This window comes from Podarcis pityusensis, assembly GCF_964106645.2.
Source record: "Podarcis pityusensis genome assembly, chromosome: 14".
Lineage (NCBI taxonomy): Eukaryota > Metazoa > Chordata > Lepidosauria > Squamata > Lacertidae > Podarcis > Podarcis pityusensis.
The window spans coordinates 17,678,224-17,690,309 of NC_138039.1; positions in this window are offsets into that span (position 1 = coordinate 17,678,224).

Sequence of the window (12,086 nt, forward strand, 5' to 3'; positions counted from 1 at the left end):
CTTGTCTACTCGTGACAGGCTTTGAGAACTGAGTGCACCAGATACATCCTTATATCTGCATTAACCACTGTACATTGCATGATAGCTGGGGCTGATGGAATTTGGGAGTCCAGCAATATCTGGACTGCCATAGGTTTCCCCTCCTGGTTCAGGTTAGGCAATTGGGGCTACATATCACACCATGATGCCACTTTAAATGCTACTCCCCCCCCCCAAAAAATAATAATAATTCTGGGAGCTGTAGTTTGTTAAAGGTGATGAGAGTTGTTAGGATACCCTATATTCCCTACACAGAGCTACAATTACCTGAGAGGAATTGATTGTTAAGATGCTGTGAATTGTCTCCACACCAAAAATACTGCCCAACAGGTTCCTATGCAACAGCTGAGCATGCTTCCAGGAGGACATGCATTAAGGAATGCAGGGGCAGCTTGAAAAACAAGAGTGGAGAACCTGACCTGCTAGAAGTTGCTGAACCAAAGCTCCCATCAGCTTTTAGCAAGCATAGCCAATGGTCAGGGATGATGGGACTTGCAGTTCAACATCTGGAAGGCCAAAAGTTCCCCACACCTAAAAAATGTTCCCCACCCCATTTGAGATTTAGGAACAAACCTTGACATGACCTTCGGGTATAGGGTGGTATAGAAATAAAATAAATTAAATAAATAAATTTTTCACAATGAATCAATTTAAGAGAAAACTGTGCATATGACACGCACACCCCAAACAGTCATGTAATGTTCCAAAATAGCTTGGGCAGTAGAGCATAAGACTCTTAATCTCAGGGTCATGGGTTTGAACCCCATGTTGGGGCAAAAGATTCCTGCATTGCTGGGGGTTGGACTTTGTGGCCTCTTCCAACCCTACAATTCTGATTCTAGATTCAATTATTCAACATGTTGGCAGTGTACGAACAAAACAGGAACATCTCCCCATATATGGTGGGCCTGTCCAGTGTTACAAGAAATATTGGTCTAACATAAGGAAGGCAATTGATGGAATCACAAAGACATCTTGTACATTTAGATCCTACTTTTATTGGCTTGTACAAGCAGATTTAACCAGAAGTTATAAAGAACTATTATCATACATGATTATTGCTGGAGGGGTACTAGATGCAAAATACCGAAGATTAGATAAATGACCTACAATGGAAAAATGGGAACACAAAGTACATGAATATGCTATCTTAGCCAGAGTTGGCCCATTACAGAAGAATGATAGACTGCAGTGTGTCCAAGGCACTGTGAGTTGACTATACACGGACCCTTTAAGAATAGTTCCAACTCCTCTCTTTCCTTATATAAGAAAGAAAAACCTGCTGAATAATTCTGCCAAGAAGCTTTATATAAAATTAGTTAAGCTAATTAAGTTACAAGCATGTTTGGAGCCTGAATGCAATAAGACAACAGTGTAAGTATTTATTATGAAAACTGTGAGCCTTGATTGGACTGTAAAAAAAACCCACCCAAGAACCTTTTTTTTTTTTTTAACTTGAGGCATAAAGAAATTATTATCCACCTTATGTCAGCTGCAAAATATTGGAGAACTCTGAATGCTGAATTGATGGTGGACTGGTACCAACAAATATGGAACTTAGCATCAATGGGGAAAATAGCCTACTGACTGTGGGCATATTGCAAGAATCAAAACATAGACAACTTTTCTACTATTTGGTTGCCCTTTACTAGTTATGCTGCAGTGCATGAGCTCCTGGTACTCATGGACAATTATGGAACAATATTTTGATGTGAAAAATATGATTGTTTGGTGCACTTCTTTCTGAACTGATACTTGTATTCATCCTTGATTGCTCTTTGCTGTGTTATCTTAAAAATTTTTTTTTAAAAAAACCTCTCTCGTAGATCTTGTACATTGTAGATCAGTGGTTTCCATTCTTCCCCCACCCCCACCCCCCATGGATAACTTGAAAATCGCTGGCAGTCTTGGTGGACAATGTAAATATTTTTTCTGCAATTGTAACATGTTGTGTGCAAGGTGCCGTATGATTGTTAACTGTACAGTGGTACCTCAGGTTACATACGCTTCAGATTACATACTCCGCTAACCCAGAAATAGTGCTTCAGGTTAAGAACTTTGCTTCAGAACAATTATAGAACAGAAATTGTGCTCTGGCGGCGCAGCGGCAGCGGGAGGCCCCATTAGCTAAAGTGGTGCTTCAGGTTAAGAACAGTTTCAGGTTAAGTATGGACCGCCAGAACAAATTAAGTACTTAACCTGAGGTACCACTGTACTTTCATTGCTTACTTTATATATATTGTATATTGTATTTTATCGTATTACAGTTTGAATTCTATATAATTCAAATTGTCATACAATAAAATACAAAATAAGAAATACAACAAAAATGAATAAAGATTAAATGTCTTAATTAGTATAGCCTTTGCTCCTCTCATTGAAAGTGCCTCCTCTTCTCATCACTATTGGCCTGTTCCGCACATCTTCCGTGTGAACTGCTGGGTTCTAAGACTGGCAGAGCAGCCTCTGGACCCACCATTCTTCACAGACACAGTGAAGAGCTCCTTAATGAAGGTCATGGACAACTATTTGGGAACCACTGTTGGAGATGTTGTATACGATTTATTGTAATTGGATGCTGTGTATACTTCATAAATTATATAACGATTTTTTAAAGTGTAGACATTGGAGGGACGAGTAGCAAATCAAAAAGCCAGATGTCCTTTAAGAAACAAAAATCCTCCCCACCCCCCATTGATCAGCAAACTCTTCTCCTTTTTTTTGCACAGAAGAGGATGGCTTGCTGTTTATCAAAACAGGGGTGGAAGGAGGCTCCAATCGTTGGCTGTTCCACAGCAGATGATTGATAAATCCCCCATGATAGGCTTTGCTAAGACAACAAGCACATAAATACACAATTGAAATGGGGTTCTAGATATGCTGCAACAGCTGACAGCCATTAAACTCTCATTTGTTAGGCTGTGTCCGGCTCAGAGTGAGAATTCCTTCTTCCAGATGTGGAGCTGGATCTGAGCTTTGAGTCAGGTGTCATGCTACTCTGCTAATATATATGATCCCTCAGTGAATTGCCTCTTCCTGTGATACAGAAGCAACCCCAAGAGCATGACTTTCAGGTTGTGACAGACTGCATGCCAGAATAAGGCATTGATGCATCCTTTCTGTTGCAGCTGGAGGAGCAGAGCAGCTGCTCTGTGATCCTGTAGGAATATCATATCGGCTGAGAAGTCAGCAAATATTGCAAGACCCCAGTGGGGCCGCCAGCCTGTCAACTTTGCTGGTGAATCGTAACAGATGTTTAAGGAAATAGGCTCTCCAGAGCATTCCAACTTTTCGTTGCCTTTGGGTCTTGAACTAATTTTTCTTCAGACTCCTTGATCTCTGTGCTAATCTGCTTTCCTCTTCCCTCCAAACAGGCATAGTTTCTCACTTCCTGACACCCACACACACAAAAACAGCACCTCCTTGGAATCAGGAAGGATCTGAATAAAGGAAGCATAGAAAGACCACCTGCCACTAGGTCAAAATTCACACTGCTGGCTTTTGAAGGAAGGTTGTTTTCAATGTGTCCCCTGCCTCCCATTCTTCCCTTCCTTCAGTGCAGCAGCTAGAGGCCAGAAAATGGGCTTTGCCCTTACTAGCACAGCTTATGTGAAAGTGGATCTGTGGGTTGATGGTAGTGACCCATAGTGTAACTGCATTCTGTATTTCCTGCCAGCCTCTTTTCTGACCATTCCTGCCAGTATTATTACTTTAAACAATTGAAGGGTTGTTCTATAGCAGGCACCCCCCAACTCGGCCCTCTGGATGTTTTTGGGACTACAACTCCCATCATCCCTAGCTAACAGGACCAGTGGTCAGGGATGATGGGAATTGTAGTCCCAAAACATCTGGAGGGCCGAGTTGGGGGGTGCCTGTTCTAGATCGTATCTGTGGGTGCCTTCCAGGCCTTTGATCCTGCATCCTGTGAGGTTAGAGAAGGCATTTTTACTACAGTGGTACCTTGGGTTACATACGCTTCAGGTTATGTATGCTTCAGGTTACAGACTCTGCTAACCCAGAAATAGTACCTCGAGTTAAGAACTTTGCTTCAGGATGAGAACAGAAATCGTGCTCCGGTGGTGCGGCAGCAGCAGGAGGCCCCATTAGCTAAAGTGGTGCTTCAGGTTAAGAACCGTTTCAGGTTAAGAACGGACCTCCAGAACGAATTAAGTACTTAACCCGAGGTACCACCGTATTCTTTTTTATATTACTGTTCTCTTACTATTTTCAGCCTTGATTGCAGTTTTATTGCTTCCTTCTTAGGGCTGCTGCTGTTTGTTTAAAAATTCAGACCTATTGTTTTTAAATTTCTAACTTTTGTTAGCCACCTCTGCTTACTACCTTACTATAAGCTTGGATATAAATGTTATAAATTAATAAGTAGGCACACGTCTCCTCCTGTTCTTAGCTCTTATAGATGAAAATCAGCCTTTAATTTCTGCCATTAGTAAGCAATCAGCTTAACCAAGAATTCTCAGCCAGCACCCGTAGCATATTAATTTATCTTGTTACATTACCAAGGATGATTCAGACACATGGATTATTATATTAAAATATGACTACTTTGTGAGTATGAGGAAACACAGTTGGTATTAATATCTTTCATGGCCAAGCTAATGGTAATTCACTCATAAAATCTGAATATAATATTTGGACTTAATCAAAGCTATTACATAATTCCACATGAATACCCGGTGCTTTATTTCAACTGGAGGAAAATAATTTCATTGTTCTGCAACTGAGTTGCACCAGGATTGCCATACGTGCCATCATTAGGGTTGCCATACGTCTGGAATTTCCTGGACATAGCCGGAATACTGCAGTCGGAAGCAGTGTCTGGGCAGAAATTGCTGAAATGTCCGGGAAAATCCAAATATATAGCAACCAATGTCGGAAGTCTACATTTTGGCGAATTTCCTTAAAAATAGCTCAAAAACTTCTCATTTTTTTGAGATTTTGCAAAGAAAGCTCAACAACTTTGGCCAAAACGACAACAACCCTAACCATGATTATATTTTACATTCCCCCCCCCCTTTGCCACTGATTGTCAGGGAACAAACGGAGATACAAAGGGGGAAGAGACAAAGTGTTTGGAGCTGAGCAAAAGAAGTATCAAATAGCTGCCTCTGTTCACTTGTAGATCAGCAGCTGTTGTGAACATCCCCTAGGCAAGAGTGGAAGAAGCGCAGGAAAGAGAGGCCAAAACTTTTGGGTTCCGTCTGGAAAGTTGGGCTTAAAAGTGGGTGGATCTGGGAAAGTGAAAGATCATTACAGTAGGGTCACTTTGAAATACTTTTCATATTGTTATGGGTTTGTGGGTGCCCTGAATCCCCTGGGTTTCTGAGCACCCAGGTTCCTGGCTACTGGGGTTTAAACAGTGTTTGGGGAATTAAAGTGTGCTAACAGCAGGGGCAGGACGCGGGTGGTGCTGTGGGTTAAACCACAGAGCCTAGGGCTTGCCAATCAGAAGGTCGGTGGTTCGAATCCCCACAACGGGGTGAGCTCCCGTTACTCGGTCCCTGCTCCTGCCAACCTAGCAGTTCGAAAGCACGTCAAAGTGCAAGTAGATAAATAGCTACCACTCCAGCGGGAAGGTAAATGGCGTTTCCGTGCGCTGCTCTGGTTCACCAGAAGCGGCTTAGTCATGCTGGCCACATGACCCGGAAGCTGCACGCCGGCTCCCTCGGCCTTTAGAGTGAGATGAGCGCTGCAACCCCAGAGTCGGCCACGACTGGACTAATGGTCAGGGGTCCCTTTACCTTTTAACAGCAGGGGCAGATCTACTATGAAACCAATGAAGCTTAAGCTTTGGGGGCCCTAATCCTGAAGGGGCCCAGAAGCAACTTTAGTTCATGACCCTTCAGCCAGTAGCACATATGTTGTAAAGGTGTGGTGTATAAATAATTAATAAAGAGCATAAATAAACAAATAATATTACCGTAATCATAATGATAAAGTGCTCCCTCACTAAAGGCATAGCTATAGGAAAGGTGGGGCACACGGTTGGCCAGAAACAACATTCTTTTTGAAAAAGGCTCTTGCCTTTCTCCTGCCACGTTCCAGCACTCATGGCAACTGATAAAATGAGTGCCTCATCAGAATAACGTGTTCTAGTGCAGACACAACATGTAGCGCTCCTTTGGTCTGGTCAGCCTTCGCTGGAGTCCAACCTTCCAGCAACAGCTTTGTAGCAACCCACCTGAAATGGCCTTGCAACCCACCTGTGGGTTCTGACCCATTGGTTGCAGACCTTTGGTCTAATTCGTAAGGATCTACATTTGCTGCTGCTTGATTGGCTATTTTAGTTTAGAAAACTTCTACCATGCTATGTTTGAAATTCTGTACCAACAGCTTTAGTTTCTATCACTAGTAATGGCACATTTGATTGCAAAAAAAGCACACATAAATAACACTCAAACTAGCAACTTCAATGTGGAATGGTACAGTTTTATCCGTACCTGCAGCCTCATACCTGGCATTCCTCAGGAATTCAAAGGAACCAGTGTGGTTTCAAACCAGTGGCTTAAAATCAGTGCAGTTTTGAAAGGTTCAGCCTACCACCTTGATTCAAAATGGCATCTTGCTCCTTCATCGAAAGAGCATTGCTGCAAAACAGGGTCATGATCTCTTAAGAGGTATCCAAATGCAAACAAACAACTTTCCAAAATATATAGATTCAGCCACTAGATAAACATGGATCATTATGGCAAAAGCCCTTGAGATAATCAAAATATTACACACTTTACAGCATATTGTAATCAGAAAGAGACTTCCTCAGCAGACTTCACCACAATTAGGGCTGTGAGTTCTTTGTTCTTTGTTGTTCATTGTACTTGTTTGTTTTGTTGAAAGTCAATAATATATATATTTAAAAAACCACAGTATAATCAGGGCTTTCTCAGGTTACAGAAGTGACCCATCTTTCTAGTGCTTCCACATCAAGAGCTCACGTCCGCAGGCATCTCTTCCATTGTACCAAGTGATGCCAATAACTATGGAAGTACAGAAGAATACAGGCATCTATTTATGATGACACCATTTTCCAGGGGCCATTTTGCTTGGAGTCTTTCACGTGGAAAAGTTATGATGAGCTAAGGCATTCCAATGTATACACATTTTCTTAGATGGCGCAAGGCAACACCTGCAGACAAGCCCAAGGGTTAACTTTGATTTGTTTACTTTTAAATGAAGTTTTAATAAAGATGATTAGTGCAGAAATCCAAGGATGCTCAAAGGGAATCAGCTCTATAATCTGTGACAAAATTGTGGAGTGACTTATGTAGAATTTGAGGGCTGGAGCACACTATGAAAGTAATTAAAAAGCACAGTGAAGAAAAGAAGACCTACCCTACACATACAGCAGAATGCGGTGACAGAGACCTGAGATGCCAGAACAGGCTGTGGCTGAAATCATATACACACTTAGCTAGGAGTAAGATCAACTAAAACAATAGTAATTACTGGTGAGTAGAGGTATCTAGCAATATACCATGCACCACTTCATGCTGTGAACAGAAAACAAAAATGGCTGGAAAACGTGTTTGTGTGTTTTATACTAACCTACATGAGAAGAAGGGACGCGGGTGGCACTGTGGGTTAAACCACAGAGCCTAGGACTTGCCGATCAGAAGGTTGGCGGTTCGAATCCCCGCGACAGGGTGAGCTCCCGTTGCTCGGACCCTGTTCCTGCCAACCTGGCAGTTCGAAAGCACCTCAAAGTGCAAGTAGATAAATAGGTACCGCTCCGGCGGGAAGGTAAACAGCGTTTCCGTGCACTGCTCTGGTTCACCAGAAGCGGCTTAGTCATGCTGGCCACATGACCTGGAAGCTGTCTGCGGACAAACGCCGGCTCCCTCGGCCTATAGAGCGAGATTAGCGCCGCAACCCCAGAGTCGGTCACGACTGGACCTAATGGTCAGGGGTCCCCTTTACCTCTTTACCTTACATGAGATGAAGCACAACAAATATATAATTACAACAATAAGAAGTGCAAGCAGAGTTTTTTTTTTAGGTAGGGCTGGAGCTATTGAAAGCAGTCTGATGAGCCTTGACATTGTCTTTATTGATAGCATGCCATATGTAAAATAAAATTATACAGTTGTAGGACGCTGTCTTATACCAAGTCAGACCATGGGTCCATCTAGCTCAGTATTGTTTACACTGACAGGCAGCAGAATCCCAGGCCTTCAGGCAGAAATATTCCCTCACCTTACCTGGAGATGCCGAAGATTGAATCTGGGACCATCTGTACGCAAGACAGATTTGGTTTAACCTTTGGCCAGTCTTGGTCTATATGTTAATCTCTCTACTGACATGCTATTCCAGAGGTCAGCAACCTAAGGCCCATGGGCCGGAAGTGGCCCACGGAGGTCGTTTGACCGGCCCACGAGCCACCCCAGAAATGAGGTGCCCGCTCACGTGCTGCGCTAAACCGGCACAGCATGACGCGGGGACTTGCTTCCACAGCGCTGGAAATCGCGTCTGCACAGGCATAGATGCAGATGCTGAAAATCGCAGGCACACGCATTCATGTGCACACACGATCCAGCCCACAGAGGGATCTCCGCAGGACTGATCTGGCCCAGGCAAGATAAACCTTGCGGACCCCTGTTGTTCCATGCCTTGTGCCAGTACTTCTTTGTGGCCCTATTTGCATATCTCCAAAACCTTGCAAGTGGACAGATGCTAAGAGCTGGCCAATTACATCCTTACTTTTCAGATCCATGTTGTGTTCAGTGGAAGAGAGTTTCTGTCTCTCATGTGCTAGTTTTTTTTTGTTTTTTATTTAATCTGCAGGGTGAACTTTCAAAAACGACACCCCACACCTGCGTTTTAAAACTGATATTGTCCACTCCATTCTGTTGCCTCCAGGGTTTTTTATTTCATTTTGCTGAACACATAATAAACCAGACCTTAGCTATTAGGCTCTTGAACTAGATAGTCAGGTAAATAATATATGCCTTGTCTATGTTCTTCCAAAAGCTTCAAAGCACTTCACATATGCTATTTTGTAATCTGTGTAACAGCCCTGTAAGGTATGTCAGTATTACGCTTAGATGGCAAAAGGTAATAGAGGCTGTGTACACATTACCATTTACTCTGTCTCCAGTGCACTCCCTCTACTGGTGTTTGAAGCTGTGTACATGTGACATTAGCCACAATCCATATCTGTCCTGTAGGTTCTTAAGAAATACTGCTCTTTGGTGAGTCTTCCCTCAGGCCAGCTTCTGTCCAATTTGGAAACAAAAGTCACATTCATTGTGCAGTCAAGCGGAGGTGTGCACAGTTGAGATAGCCATTGTGCATGCAGCAGACGGCTGACCAACCAATTGACTGACCAAATTACAGCTTCATGAATATGAATTCAGGCTGCAGTGAGGAAACCCAACAGGTAATGCAGTCTGGGTGAAGCTATCTTGCTGGTGTACGGCAACATGCAAATGCGACAAGTGTGTGTGTGTGACCTTGCTGCATTTTAAGCCATTAATGTGTACATAACTGATGTCTCGGCAGGGGAAGTTTGTTACTTCATTCTGTTATTCATCTTGTCATTCAGTGGTTGGTTGCTGCACACCTGCAGGATGGCTTCTTGGTTTTCTAAATGATATCATGATCACCCTGGGGCTCTGCCAAGGCCACAGCAAAATGTCCACGATACTATGTCACTACTCAAGCCTCTTGGGTACATTAATTATTGTAGGTGAATTCATTGTCAAGTTCCACACATCCCTAAAGCCACAGAGTTGGAGAGCCCCCCCTCAGAGGACTAGAGCTCAGTGGCACAGCACATGCTTTCCATGCAGAAGCTTCCAGCATCTTTAGGTAGGGCAGGGGGAGAACCCGGCCTGAAATCCTGGAGGCCAGCTGCCTGTCAGTGCAAACAATTCTGAAGATGTACCGGTACCTACATTATACCTATACTATGGTGCCCATAATTCTTTGAGAAGAATGAAAGTGCTTCAGAGGTATAGTGTGTACAAAGCTTAAGCTAGGTGGACCAAAAGGTCTGGCTCAGAGTAAGGATAGTTTCCTATATTCCTGTGCTCCAAACCAACCTGAAATTCTCATAACAATGGCTTGCCTTCTGTGCCATTTAGTCGTGTGCTGCCAGAAGCTCCTCTTCTTTGGAGAGATCAAGGGAAATTGTGTGCATTTTCTTTATTTCAGAATCATTCGCCTAACCAGCTAATAAGAGCTTCAGGTGGTCTGTTGAAACAAATGACTTGCAAAAGGAAGTTGGGCGGGAGAGTAAGGCTGTGCAATGGGTGTGTTTTTCACTCAACCACAGTAAAAATTACTGTATGTGGGAAATGGGGGTCTAGTCCTGATTATGTTTCTCACAAAACCTTGTGGTGCCTCGCATATCTTACTTGTGGAAAGCAGCCACATTGTGGGAAAACATTGTGGAGGGAAGTTTGTCGTGCGCCTAGGAGCAGAAAGTGTTTTGCCTCTGTGGAATTTTTTAATGAGATTTAATTATGTCCCGGTTTTCTTTCTCTCTGGCTGTTTTCCAGAGTGAAGGCTAATTTAATATTCACCTTCATACTGGTACTTAAGGTGAATTTTAGAAAAATGTAGTGGGACTTGTTGAAGAGCTTTTAAAAAAATAAAAATAAAATCAAACTAATTGCAAGAGGATGCAATCATTCTCCAGTGCAATTGCCCCCTCATGGTTTCTGTTTCTCCAAAATGTCAGGCTCACAGCTTGTCTGCTTCTATGTTAAGTGCACAGATTCGGAAGTACAATTTAAATCAATGGGATTAGTTTCTATATAAGTGTGTCTACTTTTTTAAAAGGAAAATAAACTTAATTGCCTACCTGTAAAAGGGGGGGAAAGCCCATTATAAAAAGAACCTGAAAGCTTATCCACACTTACTTTTCACCCTGCTCTTTTCAGGCACAGATCTGCACTTAAAAGTTTTGTTTCTGAGCAATCTTTTTTCTTTCTTTCTTTTTGCCCCAGAACTTTCCCCTGCTCAACAAATGGCAGTTGGGCCTTTCTATAGCTTGTCTGTTTGCTCCGATTCAGCTTTAAAGAGCATGTTTTAGTGGAGAATGTTCTGGAGCAAAAAAAAAGAGTGCTCAGACACAGAGCTTTAAAGCTGTTCTTACAAAGTGCAGAGGTAAGCCCTAAGATCACATTGAAGAAAGTTTGCACCAGTACATTGAAAGAAAGGAAGCTGAGTCCATCTACTTCAGTATTGCCTACATGACTAGCAGCAGCTCCTCAAGGTTTCAGGCAAGGAGTCTCTTCCATCCTGGAAATGCCAGGAATTGAATCAAAGACCTGCATGCAAAGCAGATGCTCTACCAGTCTTTTGTGGTGCTCCACTCACACTGTTGCTCTGGTGCAACAACTGGAGACTGCTTAATTGTCAGTTGCAATCAGGGCCATCTTTACCTGGGGGTGCAAGGGGTGTGGAGCACCCAGGCACCGAATTCTGTGGGGCACCAAATGTATACCTACTGTATACCAGTCCCTCTCAATTGGCAGCAGGGAAAAGCAATGGAGCGAAAGTTCCTGTGCCCCTCCTCCGTCGCTCTGTTACTCCATAGCGTCAAAAGCAGTTATTTCCGCTGCGTCTTTGTCCCTGGTGAGCGATTTTCCTCCCCCCAAAAAGGTCAACAACTTTAAGTCCCCCCCCAAAATAGGGGCGGCTAAATTTGGGGTGGTGGGTGGATCCTTGCACCCCGGCGGCGCATATGCTAAAGACGGCCCTGGTTGCAATATATAAAATTATCGGATAGTCCAAATTTTTCAGTATTTACCGGTATTTGTTTTATAACATCTTACTTGCCCTGCACTGTGAAGTCTCAAGGTGTGTTGCAACAATATAATCATAACTTGCTCCTTCTAAGTCACTGATTGTTTCCCCTAGGGAAGGGCCATAGCTCAGTGGTGGAACATTTGCTCTGCATGCAGAAGATCCCATGTCCAATTCCTGGCATCCCCAGGTGGGGTTGGGAGAGATCCCTGTCTGAATTCCTGGAGAGCCACTGCCAGTTAGACAGCATTGCATGTTCCTGTGTTCCAGGCAGAATATTC